The sequence below is a fragment of the Lycorma delicatula genome, chromosome 8 (assembly GCF_047948215.1).
Source record: "Lycorma delicatula isolate Av1 chromosome 8, ASM4794821v1, whole genome shotgun sequence".
Classification (NCBI taxonomy): domain Eukaryota; kingdom Metazoa; phylum Arthropoda; class Insecta; order Hemiptera; family Fulgoridae; genus Lycorma; species Lycorma delicatula.
Window position 1 is genome coordinate 43,314,407 of NC_134462.1, and position 23,907 is coordinate 43,338,313.

At 28.0% G+C, this 23,907-nt stretch overlaps 1 protein-coding gene across 1 annotated transcript in view; it reads right to left on the reverse strand.

The window, feature by feature from the left end:
- Window positions 1-23,907, reverse strand: part of TrpA1 (Transient receptor potential cation channel A1) — a 202,612-nt gene that overhangs the window by 119,208 nt on the left and 59,497 nt on the right. The gene's annotated exons all lie outside the window — the stretch shown is intronic.

Sequence of the window (23,907 nt, forward strand, 5' to 3'; positions counted from 1 at the left end):
AAATGATTTGAAGAAACAGAGAGCATTAATAGTAATGGAAAAACAAAGAGGTCTAAATATGCAACAAATAACAACAAATTGTCAGCGATTATACAAGAATTTATTGAAAATTTTCTGAAAACAGCAGTGTGAGAACATATAATTAGACAAACTTCAGTAATTCGAAGTTAAAAGTGCAAATTTCAAACCCTTCAAAATTCGTTTGATGCAACAACTTAATGAAGATGATTACGATCAAAGAAGAGTTCTGCGAAATTATAATTAACAAAATTTTTGCAGATTCGAATTTATTAAACAACATAGTTTTTAGTGGCCACATATTTATAAATGGTAATGTACCTCGCTGTAATTATCGATATTAGACTGATATTTATCCACACTGGTATGAGGCACATTCACAGTATCCAGTCAAAATAAATTTACGGGCAGGTATTGTTGGTAGACGATTGATAGAGCCTATATTTATTGATTGAGATTTAAACTCGGTGAAATACGACGCTTTGCTTCTCAACCGTATCATTCCAAACATTCAAAACGTTGCTGACTCCAACTTCCAAGACATTTGGTTTCAACATGATGATGCATCGCCTCATTTCAGTGTTCATATACCTGAAATTTTAAATGCATTTTTTCCTTGAAGTTGGAATGGCCGAAGGGGTCAAGTAGAATTGCCAGCGAGGTCATCCGACTTGTCACCATTGGATTACTTTCTACGGAGAATTTAAAGGTATTGTTTATCGTAATAAGCCCCAAGATATCGATGATCTATGAAATAGAATTCGAGAATCAGCTCAACAAATCACAAAGGAATCACTGTACAGTATCATCCTTTTATAACCGATTGACACACTGTCAAACAAGCGAAGGAGGTCATTTCGAACATTATTTGAAATGAATTGTAAGTAAATAAGCAAACATTATGTTTAATAAATCATTTTTTTTTTTAAATAAATTTATTCGGTAATATCCATTTAATCAAATTTTTATAAATTTATTTATTTGCGATAACAATTCCTTAAATTATCAATATAATTTTTTCAAAATCCAAAATTTATCCCTCCGCCATTGTGGGTACGGACATTGTACCAAATTTTTATTTATACCATTTTACTTGTCTTAAAGATACCTTTAAAATGATGTATCACACAAAGAATGTTACCTTTTAAAATATTTGAATTACAACCCCCGGATCATCCCCCAAAAAGGAGTTGAAATATTATTCCTCGTCAAAAGGAAAAATAGTTGACCGATACCTTATCCTGAAAGATACTGTATTTGGAACAGTTTTAAGGTTGTTCAGGAATTTACATGCTTTTGAATCACTTTGTATATAGGTTTTATATAATTTTCGATTACAGCAGAAATTTCATCTGAATTAATTTATCAGTAGCAACTTTGGAGAAACAAAAATTTTCTTCATTTTACGTATATAAAACTGAAAAATCTTTGAATACTTTCGTCTAAAAAATATTCCCACAATTTTTATACTAGTTTTTTTTTTTTTGATTGTGAATAATACACTAACTGCAAAGGATTTAACATTCTTGCTATCATTGTAATTATTTTTTTACTTCATTCTGGCAACTATAAGAGCCCCATTTTTTTATAATCAACCCCATTTTTTTTTTTATAATGAAAAATGTTAAGTCTGACAGGGATTCGACTCACAATCTTTCGGGTAAAAAGAGATCCTACTTTTCCGCTACTGAGATCGTGAAAACATCTACGGAAACAATAGATAAAATATTTAGTTTATTGTGAATAAGCTTAATATTTTGAAATATTAAAGCTACTTTGTAAGCTTCTGTGGTGAATTTATTCATTAGACAGAAAAATTAGAAGAAAATAAAAATTCTGATTTCTAATACAGTTACAGAGACTTCACGAACATTAAAGAAAAATTTGTTTTTAATTTCTTTTTCACACCAAAAACAATAATAATAATAATTTTCTATATAAAGTGATTTGGACAACTTATCAATTAAAATTATAAATTATTATATTACGTAAAATTCATCAAATTAAGTTCTGAAAAAAAAATATTCCTTTTGACTTTGGCTATTCTTTCAGACCATACTTATTTATTTTAGTTTACTACATGTCGAATTTCTTTTGATTTTTTTTTTGTTATTAATTACAAATTTTTTTTAATCGATTCAAAATAAAAGATAGTCTCAATTCAAGTTCTATGTATATATGGTCTTTTTTTAAATATAAGTGTGCCTATGCTTAAATATAAGTAAGTCAAATCTCACTCAAAACCAAATGCATAGATTATGACAATTCTTTTGTTATTTTAATTCTCTGGTGGTCTCGTTGCAAATATCTGATGGTTGGTTAAGTTGATGATTTTTTAAACATACAATTATATTGCCTATTCAAAAGATTTAAGGATATTCGGTTTTTTCAGCATAATTTCTTAATGTTAGATTACTATAGCATATAATGTACAATCTGATGTCATTCTTATGTTTAAACTATCTTTACAAACAAAATCCACGAAGATTAGTTGGAAAAAGCGTTATTTTATATATATATATATATATATATATATATATATATATATATATATATTTATCTGTTTGTCTGTGTGTGTGTGTGTGTGTGTGTGTGTGCGCGCGTGCGCGTGCGCACGTATTCCCACATTCCAGAGAGTTTAACAAAAGTTGGCAGCAATTTCTTTTTATCTCTTTTCTAATATAAGTTGTATATTTTTATTAAAATTTGACAGGTACTTTCTAGAGCGCTGCGAGTAAAATATGTGGTTATGAATTACACGTGAAAAAAAATGTTTCTGAAGAGTACGTATAAAATCATAATAAATAATTTGAATATAATATAATTTTTTAAACTAAAGAAAAATTACCATCTATTACCAATCTATTTAGTTTATTAACTAGTTGCAGAGGGCTGCCTACGGCACACCTCCCAAGCTAGGCCCTCCGGGTGGGTTGCCCTGGCGGGCGGAGTCTCAGAATGGAATTATTAGGTGTCCAAAATTGATTACATCTTGTGTAAAAATGTTTTTTTTTTTTTTTTTTTTTTTTTGAGTGATCAAAATTGATCACGAAAAAGCAAAAAAATATCAACAAATCTTCCCAATTAAATTTGGTTTAGATCGGTTTAGGTATACTTTAAAGATTGCACACTCAACATTTTCATCAAGACCCATAATATTCAAATGCAAATTCACTCAATATGAGAGCTGGAAGCTTAAATATAAATTAAATTAATTGATTTATTATATATTATTTTTAATTTACGAAACAGATTAACGTAATAATTCCTTCCATGACACAATAACAAAAGAAAAGTTGATTTCAAAATCAATAAATCGGTAAGGAAGATATATAGGATTCAAAATTTTTTAATTTTGACCATTATCGTTTCTTGTAATTTTGACCTTTATTGTTTACCATTTTATTTAACCCACGTGTTTTGTCTATATGCATGTTTAATTATGACTACAAGGCGAAAATCCTTCGCGGGATAGCCTCGTCCAGGAATAATGGGATGCTCCGGCGCCTCATCACCGATGATTGGACGGAGACTCCTGGCGGAGCCATGGAAAGGGGTAAATCAGGCCGTATTCCCGGTGGGGGATCCCTTTGGGGGTTCCCCATTACAGGCAAGACGGGAGGAATGTAAGACCGTAGTCCCGGTGAAGGAACCCTCTAGGGGTTTCTCATTAGAGGCAAGGCGTAAAGATTGGAGTTCCGGTGGGGGATCCCTTCGGGGTCCCTCATTTGAGGCATGGCGAATAATCATAAGACCGGGTCCCGGTTCCCTGGGTGTGACCTTGAGTTCTGCCGAGGTACTTTGAGGCGATGGCACCCCCTGGAGCTGAAGTTATGCTTAATTGTGGGTCGGTCGGCTCTGGAAGATCGGGTAAAAAAAAAAAAATTATATACTTTTCTGAATGGATAATAGATAGTATTTTAAGTATTGATTTATTTGTATTGAAAATAATTGTGTTATAAGACCTGCCACGATATTGAATGAACGAATTGCGTTAGTAAAATTTATTAATTTATTTTATCATTATTATTACTGTTGTTATTTATTGTTTATAAACATTTAAGAAAAAATCTTATGATTTTTTTGACGGGCGATATGTTCGATCATGTAAACATGTTCTCAGCAAAGGGAGACGGACACACAGACAGACACACATACAAATGTCTTTTAGCGGGGTAGGATATCATTTTGTATAATTCTCGTTTGAATTATTTTTTTATTTTTGCTCTACTTATTCTGTAATTTTTGCTTTTCAATTACTAGAGTAATAAATTTCTTTTATTGTTTAGAACAAAAAAGTATATCACATTCTTTATGTCATAATTACTAAAAAGTACAAAGATGTTTTCTATTAAATATTTGTTAAAAGCAAGTCAGAGAATGTTACTAGATTTAATAAGGGAAAATAACAAGAAAATATGAGACAGGATTTAATTTAAAATGGTGAAATATATGAGATATATATATATATATTAAATACCTTCAAATAGAAAAATTCTAATAAGGCTACCTGTATTATGAAACTTAATTGTACACGTTACTGAGACGTGTACAACTATTGGACATATTATATACACTATAATATTTCAGTAAATCTAATTCATAAGTATTTAGAGTGAGTGAAATATGAAATTATTACTCTTTGTACGTAACATAGAATTGCATCTGCAAATTCTCTGATCGGTAAACGGGTTGATGTTAAAACTTTTTTATAATAAGGTCATCAGCAAAATAAATAAAAAAGAATAGAATCTCTTGTTTTTTATCATAATTTTTTACCATACAATTTGTATATTATTTGAAAGAAAAAATTTTTTTTTGTAAATTTTTCAAATCATTTAATGATAATGGCTGTTAAACGGCTCACAACCAAATAGTATATATTATTAATAAAATGAAATATTAATTGTAGATAAATATACAAAACTGTACTTCAAAATCCTTGTCGAACCGCAAAAATATGACAACATACACACACACACACACACACATATATATATATATATATATATATATATACAAATGTAAAAACATAAGATTATCAAACTATTAGATTATAGTTCTGGCATCAGTCAACTATAAAATAAAGTAACTGTAGAAACGTAAAACTAACTTTTTGTTTCTAATGTGAAGAACTACTATCAGTAAGCAGGAGAAAGAAAAACTGCTTACCTGTTTTAAATCGTATAAAGTAAAACCTTTTCTTCTCAGACTTACTCATCACATGTACAAGTCGAACGATTATTGTCAACATATTTTTTCATAGATTTTGTTCTTTTACCGATCATAATATATTATGCCAACGTCTTGTGAATTCACATAAAAGAATTTTCGGTTTTAAGATGGATTTAAAAATAAATCTTGTCTAACAATATTCGAGGTATTTTTTGAAAGTATTCTTTATTACTAATCTAACTGAACTGAAATATAATGCTTTTCACGCTTTTTTTCACCCCCATTTTCATTTCACTGTTAGGTTAGGTCATTTTTAGAACTGTAAACGTAGTTCGTAGACTTCTTTCTTTTTCCTAAACTACCGTATACATAATTCTTCAGAGGATGAATAAGGATGATATGTATGAGTGTAAATGAGGTGTAGTCTTGTACAGACTCAGTTCGACCATTTCTGAGATGTGTGGTTAATTGAAACCCAACCACCAAAGAAGACCGGTATCCACGATCTAGTATTCAAATCCGTGTAAAAATAACTGGTTTTACTACGAGTTCGTTGACTTAGTTGTCTCTTACCTAACTCTATGATGATATAAAATTACTTAACTTATAAAATTTGAATAAAAAAAGAACTCTGTAAAACTAATGAACTTTTGAAGCAAACAAGAACATTAAATTATATTCTTCTCTTAATAAAAATAAAGAATAGATTATATTTAATATCAGAGTAAAGTTGCTTAAAGTTAAATTAAAGTTTGCAAACTAATTAATACAACAATTTCATTAAACTTATGAATCAATTCGTATACAGTTTTCAGTCTTCTTTTAACTTTTATTTTAAGAAATTATTCAGGAAATCGATTCTAATTATATCCAAAAGAAATATTGCTATTGACTATCAATTACTGTTACCGTTTGAATAAAAATACTCAGAGAATAATCCTTTTTTTTAATAACTGAATAATTATTCGATATCCTCCAGTCCTTTTAACAATAAAAATTAATTTTTAAAAACTTCTTCTAATCTTTATATATAAACTGGAATCTTATAAGCTTTCAATACGGAATATAAATCAGATGATTTTAAATTCTTTATATTTTGTTTATTCTATCTTCAAATTTAGTATAAATTGTTTATAAATTGATTAGTATATTAATATTTTCAGCATCCTATAGAAATTTACAGAAATCCGAAAAACGGGAAATTTAAACCATCCACTATTCTTTGACATTAAACTATTAGATTCTGAATCATGTAATAAATTTAAGCCGGCCACAGACGTAAGACTGTTGTTTCTGAATGAATTCTCAACTAAAACTTGAATTTACGTCGTCCGTAACATAAAAAAAAGAAAATTATAATAAAATAGTTAAAAAACCCATAGCATCAATATATGTGCTTAAATGAATCGTTTGTTAATATAGTGGTATTTTTAAACTATAAGATTAAATAAGATCTAAGAATTAGAAAAAAAATTCTTAAAAATGTTTGTGTGAAGTGCTTTATGCTAGCGAAACATGAACAATAGATGAAACAGAAAGGTAATGAACAGAGGAGTTTGAAATTTGATATTACAGATTGATGTGGAACGTTAGATGGGTAAATAAAATTTGAAATGAGAGATCTTTACACTAACAGATAATAAGAGAATTTGTTCGTCTCTTATAAAAAGAAGCAAACTACGTTAATTGATTATGTTTTAAAACAAACATGTTTAGTTGCGTTACGTATTATGAGGGTTGTTTGGAAAGTTCTTGGCTTAAAAGAGAAAACATAAGATTTTCCAGAATTCCTATTCTTTTCAACATAAACACATTGCAATTTGATACATTTACACAAGCGACTTTTCAACTTTTTAATACTCCAAGTATAATGGGATTAGTTTAAATGTTTAAAATAAGCGATTATCTCAGCTTTGATTTCATCATTTGAAGTGAATCTTCAACCAGAGAGTTATTTCTTCAGGTTTGAGAAGAGGAAGTAAACGCTGGGATCCAAATGCGACTCATGTGGATCATACAGTTTCTTTCATACCATGAAATTTTGCTACAATAACCCGAGACATGCGCGCGCGCGCGTGTGTGGAAGTATTATCGTGATGAAAAAGTACTTTATTTTTGGCCAGTTGTCGTCGTCGTAAATCAGCTGATTTCGAAGTCGACAATTCTATAATTCAAATCCTAGTAAAAGCAGCTACTTTTATACGGATCTGAGTATTAGATCGTGGTTACCGGTATTCTTTGGTGGTTGCGTTTCATTTAACTACATATCTCACGAATGGTCGACCTCGGACTGTACAAGACTACACCCCATTTACATTCATATCATACATATCATCCTCATTCATTCTCTGAAGTAATATGTTACGGTGGTTCCGGAGGCTAAAGGAAAAGAAAGAAAAATAAGTATGTAGATTCGCACTTTTTTCTACCTCCTAGTATCCCTCAGTTTTTTAAATATGAAGCTGTTTACATACTTTAATATCATTCTGTACATTAAATAAGCCATTTATTTCTAAAAATAATCAAAATTAAATAATTAATGAAGTATGTAGGTGTTGTACATATATTTTTTTAATTTAGAATCGTTTGTTTTCAATATGTATGAAAGAGGAAAGCTTAACTGAATTTCTGTGGAGAAATGTCTTTGTTCTTAGCTTTCCACTAGCAGAACACTCGTAATAAATTAATACGAGACGTAAATGACATAAGATTAAATAAGAAATTACAGTACATAATATATATATATATATATGAACAAATTATTACGTAATCTCTTAAACCAACATATAGAGGTGAAATAGAAGGATTTAAACCCAATAATGTTTAACTGAGGTTTAATAAAACTTTTTATATGATATAATAAACAGAAGTCTTCAATTAAAATTACGTAACTTGTTTTATCTCTTTTCTTTATAAAGCTTAAAATAATTAAACATTTAAGTATTATTTAATTATTCCACGAGTAATTAATACAAAATGGTAAAATTATTATACGTACATCTTAACTTCTAATAAAAAGTGAATTTAATATGCCTAAAATTCTTAAAGTTTTAAACTTAAGAAAACGTTCTCATGTTTAATGTAAAATTACGGTATTATAAGAAAACAAATTTCCTTTTAACTTATTATTAATTGCTAAACTATAAAAAAGAGACACATAGACTATTGTAAGGCATTGACTTTTAAGAGCACAAACCAACAATACAGTACTTAACAGTAAATTATTTAACTTTAATGATCTACAGGAACCATTTTGTTGAAATACCAGTTTATTTAAAAGTATCAGTTTTTGTAGAGTTATCAGGCTGTAGACGCGGCCTTGCCTAAGATCCAAATAGATTGTATTATACTTATAAAATTACACACAGTTCTTATAGAAGTACATATGTCCTAAATAATTGAAATAAATATGTATACATTAAATATAAAATAGTAAATACGAACTTATAATCTGTGATGTCAATTATCACAATCTTATTTATTACATTTTTTGGGATGTGTGTCATTGTTTAAAATATGAAATTAGTCCAAAACGAAGGTAGAAAAACTGGAGAGATTAGATCAAATCAACGGACTTATCCGTCGATTGAAGTCAATTTAAAATATATTAATACTAGAGGCTAATTTCTTCTACTGAATGGAGATAGAGTATAAAATGTACTGTTTCTCAGAGAAAAGTGTTAAAATAATTTCAACATTAATTTATTGTCTAATCTGCTTAATTTTGAATACGGTTGTGGTGTATATCAAGCACTTAAGTTACAAGCGGCATTATTTACTACGCTTTTTCTGAGAATAATGATGTTCATTACTCAGGCAAACTCTGTGGTGAATAGAGCTTATACGCTCTTATAGGGTTGATAGTTAGTTACCTACATTTCAGTAAACTTAACGATGTACAGAAGTATATTCAGTTTAGCAAGGAGGATAGAGAAAATTACTTCGCCTTTTATTTTCCTACTTAACTTATCATAAAATGGCTTATCATAAAAATAGCTGACAAAGCTATTTTACAAAGTTGTAATACTTTTCTGGATTGGTTATTTATATTTATTCTTATATAGTGGAAAAATAATTACACATGAAAAAGTTACGTAAGGTTTCTTTTTTGGTGTGGGGGTAATTTAAGATGAAGTTTTATTGTAAAATTATCATTTTATATTTAAACAAACCAAAAAAAGTTTTAAAACTGCAAAACAATCCATATTTTTTTATATTTTCTCTGCTCTCCCACCTCCAAAATCACTTTCAAAGAATATTTTTCTATTTTTCTACGTTACTATGATAAATGAAAGAAACTTAAATAAAAGTCCATTAAAAAAATTTACAACCAATAAAACGTTAATTAAGATTTATTTTTTGGGGTGCAGGTGAATTATGATGAAATTTTATTGTAATCTTGTTATAAAAAATCTATTATTTAAACTTTTAGCAGTATTAAAAGGTTTTTTAATTTTTCAAATAAAAACAGTTTTGAAAAATTATGTAGAATCAATATTTTTGAATTTCCCAATATTGCTTCCAAAGTATGTTTTTGGATCGCTTGCACTACTACTATGTCTAGGGAGACATTAAACAAAATTTAGTTAAAAAATAAGCAATAAATAAAAAGATCCTTTTTTTGATTTTTGGGGAAGGGAGAATTTTGTGGCAAAATCTTTTTAAAAATGGTAAGATATAAAATGGTGCCTGCTTTTCCATCTACTTAAATTAATTAAGTGGGGTTATGATTACAAAATTTTGAAAAAATTGATCCCAACATTTTACCAACAAATTGCCTCATATACACAAGTCTGTAGAAAATTTCATCAAAATCGGTTTATCCAGTCAAAAGTTATTAAGCTTCAAATACGCCAACACACTTACATACGTACATATGAACATTACCCTCCTTTTTTTGTTTTTTGGTGTTCCTGAGCCATGAAAGTCGAGAAATTAAAAAAATCCACACCGCATTTTTTCACTGATTACCATACTTTCCTTCTTGCAGCATAGCTCTAAAACTATGATGCCAGGTAAATAAAAGACAAAAATACTATGCTGTTAATGAGAGTACTTGTTTTTAAAAGTGCTCATTATAAGCCTGTTGCGCTGTTCTAGTAAATATCTAAAAAGATCTAGTAAAAGATACGCACATTTTAGGATAGGAATATTAGTAAAAAGAAAAACATCTGTCAAGTGGGTGTACTATTTTTAAACTGAAAAAGTTAAATAAACAACGGAAATGCCATTATTGCAAGAAAGAAATGCAAATTGAAACAGAAAAGAGTAATTTAAACTTCAGTATAAATTCTTGAGAAAAAACAGTGGTTTATAAGGTCCATACCGAACGAGTATAAAGGCAATTTACCAAATGGTGTTAATACACTTAGTGGACCCTAATGTTGCGACATTACGCTACTCGTTTTAGAATGCTGCTAAATATTCAAAATTTTATCGTATGTAAATATGGATAGAAAACTTTTCTGAAACAAATTTTATCCTTCTGAATTAATTCTTTTTGGAATAAGATTCCAAAAAGATAAAATTTTTGCAATTAATAAAAAAAGTTACTCTAATAAAGATTATGCTGTTTTTAAGAGAAGAATTCGAAGAGTATAAAATTCTTTTCAATTTTACTCAGTTATCTTCCCTTAATATAAAATCCACATATTAAGAATATGTAAGACTTATTAATATAATATTAGTTCAGCGGTTTCGTAACTATATTGTAAGTACACGTACAAAAAGAAGTTGTATTAGCACAAAAGGTAATACATATACTGAAAACGATTAGATTTACAATGTAAAAATGTAAAAATAAAATATAGTAATTAAAATAAAGAATAAAGTAGAATATTATTTGGTTGATTAACATTCCTTTTTTTATTTTAAATTTCTTCATTATTCGGTGAACAATACAAAGATCTCTGATGCAACCACCTGTTTTCATTCCCGCGTAACGCGTGACAATACTTATTTTATCCGTACAACGTACAATACTTATCGAATATCTATTTACATTGCTAAAATGTTCTGTGATTAGTAAACTTTGTATAAGCTTAGAAAATTATACAAAATTAAATTTCATAAATACTCGTAATTTTAGATTAATATCTTAATAATTTTTTATTAATTACTAATACGTATTTAAAAGAAAAAAAACTTAAATGAAACAAAAAACTTAAAGTTCGTGTCTTTAATTTTTACATGATACGTATTTTTATCGTAAAATATGTAAGAAATGTTTTTTAGCATAATATTAAAATCAGTGAACAGTTGAGTTGGAAGTTTTCATTAACTTTCAATATTCCTCGCTAGTTTTTCCAAGAGTAAACATAAGTTTTCATAGATAAGTAATAGCCCCGGTCGTGAGGGCCGGCATGCCGAGGTGTGTCGGTTACGATGATCGACCGGGGACTCCGGGGTCCTTAGGCTGGGATGGGGCAAAATAAAAGATCCAGACCCGGCTGCTGGGTTGGGGTACCGGGGGCAACTTGGTCAAGCCCTGTTCTCCCTGCTCATTGGTTAGAGACGTGAGGCATTAAAAAGTATAGACCGAGACCCGGTCGCCGGGGAGGGGCCCGGAAACGACATAGTCGGGTCCGGTACCCCTCTTCTCGGAGATTAGAGGCAGGCGATAAAAAAGATCCATCGGGGGGCTGAACTGCCATGCCAGATGTACTGCCGGTAGGTGGGGAGGTCCTCTTAGAGTTGAAGGACGCTCTCTTGGGATGAACTTTACTTGATTGTATGTCCGGCCCAGGGGAGTAAGGAATAAAAAAAAAGTTTAAGTAAAAGCTGCAAACGTTTACTGAAATGCTGCCGGCTATTCTAAATATAACATTGGATTAAAGTATTTTTACGGACAATGATGACTGAAAAATATATTTCATTAAAACAATAACATATAAAGTACGCCAATAAAGAGGACGCTTTTGTTAGTAATATGTATGCTAAAAACAAATCATACATTAAAAAATTGGTTGAAATGTTTGGCTATTTTTGACTAGTTCTCTTTCTAATAACGCGATATTTTAGCAGTTTTTGAGAACGACAAATATATGGATCTACTAAACAATTACGATTACGTGTAGAAATGTTAAACTTTACCAGTACAATAAACAACATTTTTCATACAGATTTGTTAAAGTTTTATATTTGAGATCTATAAGATGTTTTTCATGAGACCATTGAATTTTGGTTAATAATAAATAAATAATTTAATTTTGATCATACATTCTAATCACGTAATGAATAATAAATCTTTCATTGTATGGATTAAAAAAAAGAATTACTTAAGTATTTTTCTTGAAAGATCAAAGGAAAACTTGATTGAAGAAAAATGAAAAGATCAAAATTATAAATAAAAAAAAGTGATTATGTTTCATATTAATACTTTTAAAAAAAATTCAATAAAATAATAGGGTTGAATATAAAGATAAGAAATAAATAAAATCGGTACACAATAAAACTTAACGTTAAGTCTAATTATTCAAATATGAAATTATGTAAACGGTAAATGAAATACGCCAGAAATTCAGACCTAATTTAGTTTCTATTATTTGAAAATTGAAAAGAATGATATTATTTTTACAAAAGGAATCTTATAATTTAATTTTAAAATAAATTGATTGGAAGATATTTTAGGTCGTTAGAAATAAAAATAAAAATAGAAATCAAGGCATAAACTAAGGTTCTTTCTTGTAAACTGTGTAACGGAAAAATAACTCTGTTCTCTGGTTTAATATTAGTGAAAATCTCATTTTTTCTGGAATAAAAAACTATATATATTTTTTCAGTCTACAAAAAACATATTTAATGTTAAAAAACAATTATTTACATCCTGAAAACTTTCCAACATTTTTGAACAACTCAAAAATATAATATATTTTCAACGAAAATATATAAATAAAAAAATAATATTTAACAATATTTTTCCAAACTTAACAATTAATAAAAACGATTTACAGGTTTTATGTCATTTAAAAAAAAAATCGATTTTGTCAGAAAAGAGTGATCAAAGATGCCCAAAATGTTAGCACTATGGCAACAAAAAAAAAAGTATTATATTTAACGAACGAGGATTTGTTTTTGTTACGAATTTGTTTTTTTGTTTTATTGATCTCGCCACATAAGCTTGAAGCTTGTGTGCGTGGGAAATGGAAATGAAATTTTTTAGCGTGTGAAAAATGCTATGCCTAACAGGGATTCGGACCCGGGACCTTCGGATGAAAGGCACAGACGCTACCACTCCGCCATGGAGATGTGGCGAATATTATAAATTAATTTATTTCATTTTTTTTTTTTTTTGTAATTTTTATCATACTATAAAATTTATTTTTTTTTTAAAGGAAATATTTTTTGTATATTCCTTGCTATTTTTTTTTCTATTTGTTCCTATCAGATAAAAATTATTTAAAATAATTATTCAACAGTTAATTAAATCAATAAAATAAAATAATTATTTTAAAAAAGCAATATTATTTTTCCATTAAAATACATAAAATAACTGCTGATAAATTTTACTTAATAATATTTCCTTTACTTAAAAAAATAATTTTACTTTAAAAAAATATTTCCTTTAAACAAAAAATAAATTTTATAATATGATAAAAATTACAAAAAAAAAAAAAATGAAATAAATTAATTTATAATATTGTGCATATTCAATATATAAATATTATATTTATAAGGGTAACAGCTTATATTTAATAATTAATTTTTTCAGTAGAGGTATTACGTTAATTATTTATAACATATGTTATTAATCTGCCTCCGTAGCGAGAGTGGTTGCATCTCGGTCTTTCATCCGGAGGCTCAGGTTCGAATCCCAGTCTGGCATGACATTTTCACACGCTTCAAAATTGCTATTTCAACTCATCCTCTGAAAAAATACATACGGTGGTCCAGGAGACAAAGTATGTATATAAAACGCGTGATTTTAAACCATGTCATTGATTTGAAATTTTCATAGATCATAAAAATCAATTTGGTAAATTAATATATAAAACTAGAAAGTTATATTTCAACTCGATTTTGGTTGATAGATTTTTTAAACTTTATATTCCCTAAAAAGAGAAGAAAAAACAGTGATTTTCATTACATAAGCCTTTTCTCTAACAATTTAATAAAAATTATTATTCATTTTACGCAGAAATTTGCAGATTCCAAACGTTTTTTTATATATTTTGTTTATGAAAAATAAAACAATTTAATAAATAGCTTCATCATTCGTGGCTATAGCCTATTGCAGATATCAGATTAATTAAAAAAAGTAAAATTATCAATGTGTTTTTAAAGGAAAATTAAAAGAAAATCAGTAATAATAAAGTTTTTATAATAATTTTTAAAAGCTAGATATAAGAGAAAAATAAAACAACCAGATTTTAACGTCTTCAAACTATATAACCATTAGGATTGAATAAGAGTTAAAACACGAGCTGATGTCAGATTTTAGGATTTTGAAATCGACTTATTTCACCATTCCTATATCATAATTAAAAGGACAGCCTGACCGAAAATGAAAGAAAATGTAGATTATTATTCTATTAATTTTTTTAAACGACATAAACAAAGAAATTAAAAAAAAGATTATTAAATTAAAATATTTTCTAAGCGGTTAAAATGTCCTTTGTAATTAATCCACAAAAGTTGTAAAAACATCAGTATATATAGTAAAACTGAGTTAGACTATGTCCTATGTCTTTACACATTTGTGAGCGTACTTACATGAATATTTTTGATTAGGCAAGAGATAATGCAAAAGAAGGTTGCGTAGAATTTCTTTATATAACGATGGATATTGTGAATATTAAATAATATTTTATTTATTCATCTAATATTATTCTACCCTATTACAAAAGGGCATTTGTACGTATCTGCCTGTGTATCCGTTTTCCTTAGCTGAGAACATGCTAACATGATCGAACATACTGCCCGTCAAAAAATCATAGGATCTTTTCTTAAATGTTTATAAACAATAAATAACAACAGTAATAATTATAAAATAAATTAATAAATTTTAATACCTTAATTCATTCATTCAACATCATAGCAGTTCTTAAAACAGAACTATTTTCGATACAAATAAATCGATATTGAAAGAACTATTGATTATCCATTTAGAATTGTATATATGATTTTGTTTTTGGCCTTGTAGTTACAATTAAACATACATATAGAGAAAACACGTGGGTCAAATCAATGGTATACAAATAAGGTCAAAATTACAAGAAACAATAATGGTCAAAATTAGAAAATTTTTGAATCCTATATATCCTAAGCGATTTATTGATTCTGAAGTCTACTTCTCTTTTGATATTACGTCAAGGAAGGCTAGTTTCGTATTACGATAATTTGTTTCGTAAATTGAATATAATATATAATTAATAGATTAATTAATTAAATTTATATTTAAGTTTCCAGCTGTCGTATTGACTGAATTTGCCTATGGATATTATGGATCTTGATGAAAATGTCGAGAGTGTGCAACCTTTAAAAGATATCTAAACCGATTTATATCGGTTTAGATATCCAATTAAATTTGGTTTATACCAAATTTAATTGCAAAGATTTGCTGATATTTTTTCGCTTTTCCTTGATCAATTCTCATCATTAAAAAAAAAATAATTTACACAAGAGGTAATCAATTTTGGACACCTAATAATCCCATTATGAGACGCCGCCCACCAGGGCAACCCGCCCAGAGGGCCCTGCGAGTTCGGGTATAATAATAGTCTACATTCTTTTCTATTTCTCGAAACTTATATTTCGACGGAAGTTAATATTTTTGTCAAATATACATCATCAAATTTACAGAAATTGTAAATTATATTATCGTTCTATTAAAGAACATTAAATTCTAGTTCTCTATAAAACGTTTTATGGTAAATGAACTATTTATTTATTTCAGTTGTAGTACCGTTAAATAGTAATGTTAGCTATTCTTGATGCAAACGTAATGAAAAAAAAACTCCTAAAGTAAGGAAATCAAATAATTCTTATTAATCAATAGGAATCCATATAACAAAAGACAGAAAAACTGCTACCAAGTTTCTCTACATCACTTACACACTTACACTATCAGGAAAACATAGTAAGAAAGCACCTAACTTTTTAACAAAAAAAGGGGAAAACATAATAAACCCGTAAAATCATCTGGAAAAGCAATCGAAAGGATAAAATAAAAATAAATAGATTACAACTCAATTCATATCTGTCTATTTCATCTGGGGAAGCCCGACTATATTTTTAAATTTATCGGTGACTGAAATTTTCCTACTACTGCTGGACATTAGATTTTTTATTTTTAATTCCAGGAAAACAAAACACGTTTGAAAAATGAAGATTTAGTCTTATAAAATATAACTATTATTTAGTCTAACAAATTTTTGTATTAATTCATGACCGATTACTACTTCACACCGACATTTCCTCTTACTCTTTGAAGAAACAGACCACATTTAAATAATGCAAATGTAAAACATTCAGTAGACTGAAATAATGAACTTTCAGTTCACAAATTACTTATCTTAGAAGAAAAGAAAACCTTTTTGGAATTTATAAAATGGGATTAAAATTAAAAACGAAAGTTGATACTCAAATTCCATAATTTAGAGTTAGATAAAATAATTCAAACTAACGAATATTATAAAAAAATTGAGGAAATAAACAATTTTTAAGCTTAGAAATAGCAATAATGTATGTAATTTTGTCAAAAAATTATTCCAAAGTATTTAAAATAGATCGCTAAAAAATTATTCCAGAGTATTTTAAATTCATCGCCAACAATGAAACGTTTAAATTCTATATATTAGATACATTTAAAGAGAGTCCATCATAATCAAATCATTCAGAACATGCTAAATCATTATTATTTAAATGTTTTTCCCATTAGTTCCAGAATAGGGCAACACTAGTCACACATAAATGACATAATTATGGCTTAATGGTGAATTATTGGTTTTTTTTTGTTTGATCAATTAACTTGCCATAGAAGCTTCTAGAGAAGATTGAAGTGGTTAGATGGAAATGGAATTTTGTAGAGTATGAAAAATGTCATGCCTGATCGGGATTCGAAGCCAGAACCACCGGATGAGAGGCTGAGACGCTACGACTCCATCACGGAGATCAGTTTTATATGTAACATATTAAATTTTTTCAAGTAAAAATGGGTGGTAGTATGCGTGAAACTTCAGAAAAAACATTTATCAGAGCTCGTCTTTATCCCCCTAAGTTATTTTTAAAATGTTATTTTTTAGCTTGAACCCTTAAAATACACCCATATCGAAACATTTAAAGGCTGAAACTAAATATCTTTAATTATCTTGTAATAATAAAATTGTAATTTTATCATTAAAAAAATGGACAATACAATAATATAAAAATTTAGTGGCTATGATAAAACCTTTAATTATTTTTTGCTTTATTATTTCACTTTTTATTTTCCCAATTCCGAAAAAAATGGAGGAAAGGATATGTGATTACGATATTTATTACAGATTTTATTATTTGCTTTCTGCCTTATGAATTAATTCACCACAGAAGCTTGTAAGTGGAACTATGGAAATGGAAATTTTGTAGCGTATGAAATATACCATACCTGAACGGAATTCGAACCCGGGACTTCCAGATGAAAGGCCGAGACACTACCACTCCACCTCGGAGATTGTTGCAATTTCATTGTATATATTTATTAAAAGTAAGTAATAGTTTATTTAATTATTTTTCCTTTGTAGGATGGACTCCGTAAGACTTCCTGATTTGCATTTCCTACATTCAGCTGATAAATTACAGAAATGACGTAAAAATGTTACAATCCTTTAAATAGGTATATATAAGAAAGAAAATTGATCTAAATCATGTAATTTTGTATCATTATATTCTAAATAATGAAGAAAATAGGAAGACAATTGTCAGAAATAGGTGGAAAGCATACAGTCAGAAATAAGAGCGTTATTTTTACAAATTGCATCTAAATTAAAATTTATTTTAATTTTATTATTTTTATCTATATCAGAATGAGTAATAAGCAATAACAATGATTAAACAATAAAACGTTGATGAAGGAAAGGTAAAAAGAGAGAAGGCAAAAGAGGATGAAAGGCGTTAGGGAAAGGGAATAAGTGATTTATCTTTTCGTGTGCAGATTCCAGCAGTGTAAACAAAAACAAAACGCTAGCTTTCTACTCCCTTTGGGAATTTTACCGCAGTTCAATGTAAGTATTCTTTACAATAAACCCTCGTGCACACTCACTATAAATTAATTCTGAATCAATTTAATACCACAAAATGTAATTAAATTTTATTAAAAAAAAAATATTTTCTTAATTTATCTTAATATTCATGGCACTTATTCTTAATGAATAGTTATTAAATTAACGTGTATGGTACTTATTTTCGAGGAAGTCATTTTGTAGATGAAAATAATAAACCAATTTACGTGTGTGTATATATATATATATATATATATATATATATATGTATTCAAATCTATTCAGTCTTGAATGATAACAGAATATATATTAGTTACGTGAAAAGAAATATTTTTGCAAAAAATGACCCGCTAGGTGGCGCTGAGGTCGAGATATTTCGAAAAATAGTATTTTTGGTCAGATTTGGCTCGTATTCAGACCATGTATTAGTTATGTGAAAGAAATATTTTTGCAAAAAAAGGAACGAGGGGAAGTGGTGAAAGTGTGAAGAGGGAAAGAGGGAAAAAGGGAAAGGTGAAATTTTGTGATGTTTCGTAAAGTTCAGTTTTTAATGTTTTATGAAACTTTCATTTGTTTTCATTTAATCTATATATATATATGTATTCAAATCTAGCAATAGCGGAGGATTGCCGGGTCAGCTAGTTCTAAATAAATAAATAACTTTAGTCAAATTATAACAAAATAATACGAGTAAATTATATAAACCACGTTATACGTTACCTATATTATAAATATAGGTAAGATCATCCATCTTCCATAGATAAAAAAATAAATTCTTTAGTATTCGGAAAAATTTAATCTGTTAATAATATAGCTTATTCTGTTTTAACATACCATACAACGTTTTTAGTTCACATATTAAAAGAAAATATTATAATCTAGGCTATTTTAAATAAAAAACTGCTCGATTTTTTTTTATAATCATTTTATCTTCAGAATCAATGAAAATTATTTACATCCATGATTAAGTCTCATTTAGACAGAAAAATTAAAGATTTACAGTTTAATATGTTGGAATAGTGAAAAGGAAATAAAATTAAGCCGGATGGAAGAAGAGATGTAGGCAAACCGAGATGTCGATGGGCGCCGGAACAGACTAATCAAGCCTAAACAGTGAAGAAAAAGAACAAGAACAGGAAGAAGAAGAATAAATAAAAAATAATTTTTTAAGTGTGGAGTTACGTTACATTGTAATACTCTGATACTGGCAGAGAATACTAGGGCAGAGAACTCTTTCTAATCAAACTACTTTACTAAGTTGAAATCCTCATACGGAGAAAATTAACAAAAATATTTTAAATCTATAGTTACAAACAATAGCTACAAAAATCTGTTAAAATTAAACTTTTACATCTGAGGAATTAACTGAAATATTTTTACTGGAAAAAGGTATAATCAAAACAAAATATGTAATATAATTTGTAGCTTTTGGTATGCTGAACAAGATGTTCGGATAAAACCTTTCTCAAAGTTAAACTCCCGTTCAAGATATAATAGCACTTCTGCTATTTTCCCCACTCCCTCATATGAAATTTTCAATAATGTAGTAGAATCAATAAAACAAATAAGTAAAAAAAAAAAATAGGCTCCTTCAAGCACAATTGTACCGAATTTTGGTACGATTCACCAAAAATTTAATGGCATCAATGCCTCTTATACTGCACAAGAGTCATTTTACCCATTTTCATCAAACAAAAAAGATAATCGTACAAAAGATATAATGCAAAACGTACGTGGGCACACAAACATCTGAAAGCTATTTTTTACATATAAATGTCGACATTTCTTTGTCCATTTGTCCAAAAAATGAAATTATCGCGGATAGAGATAGGATCACAATCCTTTTATTTATTATTAAAAATTCTGGAAAAGAGGTTACCTGAAAATATCGCAGTAATCATAAAATAAAACAACAAAAAAGTCGAAATATCCACATTCATATAGTAATTATGTAAAGTACTTTAAATAATAGTATGACTTTACGTGAAATAGTTATGGAACGCGAATACTGCTAAGGACAAGTGTCCTTTTGTACTTTCAAACATGATTCCTTTAACATTTGTATCTTCAAATATGGTCTTATATTTAATAGTTGAGAGAACGGTATATAGACTTCTTAACAGCGAAACTGTTAAGATTACGACTGCGGGTAACGATCAGTGAATTTATCGTATATGTAGACAAGTTGGTGTAATCATATATAACTATTCATAATATATAAAATATATAAAAGCGATTTAAAAATGGTAAACATTACTTATGCTCGAGTAACATTCTAATTATATACTACTATAATATACTATTATATATTATAATATTATTTCATATTACTTTTTTATTTATATTAATTTATTTTATATTATATTATTATACTATTATAAAATTGTATATACTATTTATAAAAGCGAGTGTAAATTAGCTAATAAGTAAATAATACGGGGTTTATAATATTATTTATCGTACGTAAATATATTTTAGAAATTAAGAAAATAAATTAAACATCTCATTAAGATTAAATTTTAAGTAAAGTAGGTTTTTTTAATATGAAATAGCGGATATCAACAGCTAAGGTCATTAGCCCGGTTAAAACTGGTACTGTATGAAAAGATGCCATGCCTGAAAAATTACGAAAGATAATTTATTATGTAATAAGTGGAAGGAACACGGTTGATAAAAATCCAGTAATGGATTAGCTTTTTTGTTTATAAAAAAAATGTAAATATGTCCTCTCCTAGTTAATGAATAAAGAAAAACAGAATGCTTATTTATTGTTATCAGTAAAAATTATTGTTTGTCTACGCTATCTTGGTACATTGGAGTATTATTGAAATGCTGTAATAAATAATGTTATTGAACAGTTTTATTTATTTTTAGATTGTACAAATTTAATTGAAAATATCAATGATTCCTGTAAATAAATTTTTGTTTTCTTATAAATAATATTTTATTCTTTATTAATAAAAGTAAGCTAGTTCTTTATTGGTCGTGGAGTTTTTCACATACTGATATTGATTTTTATTTTATAATAAACAACTTCAGAATATTGAAAACAAATATAAACAAAAGTCATGGCACATACATCATAAGCGAGTTTGTTTTACCATATTTTTACGTTCTCTTACTTACGAAAATTGCATATTTCATTTTCAAATTAAAGTTCTAAAAAGTTTACCTTTTTTTTAATTTTTTATATTTATAAAAGCTTGCTGTGTATTAAAGTAAACGTGATTTATTAATAAATAAAAAGAATATGTATGTATCGAAAAAAGGAAATTTTTATTAAAAATAATTTTATATGAAATTAATAATGCAACAATTTTTGTGGTAAATCAATAAATCTGGTAATAATAGTCTTAAAATGCGCATATACAAAGATTATTATGTTAAACTCTATGAATTTATATATTTATGTTTTACATAAAGATTAAATAACAGAATATAAGCACGTGGAGACATAACTATATAAACTCATTACTGCTATATATGTAATAGTACAGCAGTGTATATATTGTGTGTGTGTGTGTGTGTGTGTGTGTGTGTATATATATATATATATATATACCGAGGGTTGTTTTTAATTGTGGAAACTGTTTCAAACCTAAACTGAGGGAGACTAGAAGGCAGGACAAGTACGGATTTACATAGTTAAAAAATTACTACTTTATGGTTATGGTGTATTTGAAGATTTTTATCCGCCATATAGAATCAAACTATTTTTACTTCTTTGTACGAAGTAAAGGAAGTATTGTGATCGCAAAAAATTTCGGTTATCAGATTTCAACGGAAATATCCATTTTGACCGTCCCTGAGTCCATTTTGACTAGTTTCAGCGTGACGTCTGTACGTACGTATGTATGTATCTCGCATAACTCAAAAACGATTAGCCGCAGTATTTTGAAATTTTGGATTTAGGACTGCTGTAGCATCTAGTTGTTCATCTCCCTTTTGATTAAAATTGACTGAACCAAATGTGTCCAAAAAAGCCCAAAATCCAAAAACATTTGGATTTTGAACTTTTTCTTAACTGCAGTAATAAACCCTCACTGAGAGCCTTTGAACATATATCATAAGTGCTCTTTATTTTCATTGGTTCCAGAGTTATAGCCAAATAGAATTTTAATTAATTAAATATTTAGATCTTATAAGGGGATGTGTATGTCCCTTGTAAGATTAAAAAATCTCATTAATTAAAAGTTTATTCGGCTATAACTCTGTAACCAATGAAAATAAGTACCAATTATGAATGTCGTTTAAAAGCTCTCAATGAGGGCTTATTACTGCAGCTAAGAAAAAGTTCAAAATCCAAATTTCTTTGATTTTGGACTGGACCAAAAGTGTCCAGTTTTGGTCCAGTCCATTGCACTCAAATGGGGTAGGTGCACTACTAGATGTTACAGCAGTCCAGAATCCAAAATTTCAATGTCCTACGGCCAATCGTTTTTCACTAATGCGAGATACATACGTACGTACAGCCGTCACGCCAAAACTAGTCAAAATGGATCCAGGGGTGGTCAAAATGGATATTTCCGTTGAAATCTGAAAACTAAATTTTTTTGCGTTCTCAATACTTCATACAAGGAAGTAAAAATGTATATATGTAATTTATTAGGCGTACAAGCAAGTCATGTGGTGTCCACATAAGAATTTTTAAGTAGGAAGGTAGACATGTGATATACATAATTTTAAAGCGAAAGTTTACGAGAAAAACAATGGCGAAACCCGTTTCTTGATATTAACCATTGTTTTCGATTTATAAACAAAGTTGCAAAAATGAAAAAAAACGGAAGTAGTAATAATAAAATGAGGTAAAATTCCCGGTAGTAAGTTTTTTATTTCGTATTACCTTCAGAATTACATCCAATAACAAACTTTAAACAGTTAATGTTGGAATTAATGGCTCAAAAACTAATAATTACAGCCTTCACAATAATAAATAACACTAATAATAAATCACAATAACTAATAATTTGCTACACTACTATTATTTACTTTATTACAATACAGATATTTAATTTTAAAATTTAGCTAAATGTTTTCGGTCCTGCAAATTATTTTTTTGATTATGTGTTATTATTATTTTTACAAAAAGGTTTGATTCAATGTGGCGGATTCAAGATGGCGGAAAAAATTCAAACTCAACATAAATTAGTAATTTTGCAACTATACTGATCGCATTTCTTTCTACTTCTTAGCATCTATTAGTTTTGAAATATGAAGTAGTTTCCATACTTTAATATCACTTTATACGAGTATATAAAATATATATATGTGTATATACATTAAAATTCATAAATGCTTTAACCTCTATAAAAATCCTCATACCTACAAAACAATATGATCTTTCAAAAAATGCAAAATCACTTTGATTAATTAATTAAAAAATTGATTTTATGATTAATTAAAAAAAAAACTTGCAGGGTATTTTAAACCTTATTATCCATATCCATAATTCATGTTGATCATATAAGAATTCCATATACAATAAAATTTTCTTACACGGAAATGTATTGAAAAAAAA